General features: G+C 40.6%; 1 non-coding gene across 1 annotated transcript; it reads right to left on the bottom strand.

Annotated features, from left to right (window-relative positions):
- Nucleotides 1–585: 585 nt before the first annotated feature.
- On the bottom strand, nt 586–692 carry LOC128040661 (small nucleolar RNA R71). Its single transcript, XR_008195467.1, has one exon. It is a non-coding gene; the product is annotated as a small nucleolar RNA R71 (small nucleolar RNA).
- Nucleotides 693–983: the final 291 nt, after the last annotated feature.

Here is a 983-nt window from a genome sequence, read left to right as displayed (position 1 = left end):
GTTTTTACATTTTGGTTTATTTATTTTCCTGTTTATATCTTTACTTACTTAATCTTTCTGTGATTATTTCAGGTGTTTATTAGTATTGACCAGATTATCGACTTACTCCCTGTGGACCCTGAAATAGAATGAACCTTTCGATAGCGAAGAAGACAAGCAAAGAGAAGGACCGAAGAGATAAACTTTGAGAATCCTATCCTTATTGCTGATGATAGGGATAGAGCTTTATGATAGTATGCCGTTCCAGTATTTAACGATCTTAATTCGGGTATTAGGAGACCCAAAATTGAGGCACAACAATTCGAGCTGAAGCCAGTCATGTTCCAGATGCTTCAGACTGTGGCCCAATTCAGTGGAATGCCTACTGAAGATCCTCATCTTCACTTAAGAATATTTATGGAAGTGAGCGATTCTTCCAAGTTAGCCGGAGTAGCCGAAGATGCATTACGACTAAAGTTGTTCCCATATTCGCTAAGGGACAGAGCTCGTGCATGGTTGAACTCATTGCCACTGAACTCTGCTTCTATATGACAAGAGTTAGCCTAGAGATTCCTCATGAAGTATTTCCCGCCGAGCAAGAATGCCAAGTTGAGGAATGAGATCACTGCCTTCCAACAAATGGATGACGAGTCCTTGTATGAGGCATGGGAAAGATACAAAGAGTTATCACGAAAGTACCCTCATCATGGAATCCCACATTGCATTCAACTTGAGACATTCTATAATGGTCTCAACGCTCACACGATGATGGTAGCCTCTTCTAATGGTGCTCTCCTTTCTAAGTCTTATAATGAGGCTTACAAAATTATTAAGAGGATTGCCAGTAACAATTATCAATGGCCAACCAATCAAGCAGTGTCTGGAAGACGAGTCGTTGGAATACATGAAGTGGACGCTCTCACTTCACTCGCATCTCAGGTATCTTGAATATCCTCAATTCTTAAGAATCTTATCACTAATGGGTCTAACAGTTTTGCAGCCCA

The sequence above is a fragment of the Gossypium raimondii genome, chromosome 4 (genome assembly GCF_025698545.1).
Source record: "Gossypium raimondii isolate GPD5lz chromosome 4, ASM2569854v1, whole genome shotgun sequence".
Taxonomy (NCBI): Eukaryota; Viridiplantae; Streptophyta; class Magnoliopsida; order Malvales; family Malvaceae; genus Gossypium; species Gossypium raimondii.
Note: the sequence above shows the minus strand (reverse complement) of the source record. Positions and strands in the feature narration are given on the sequence as shown.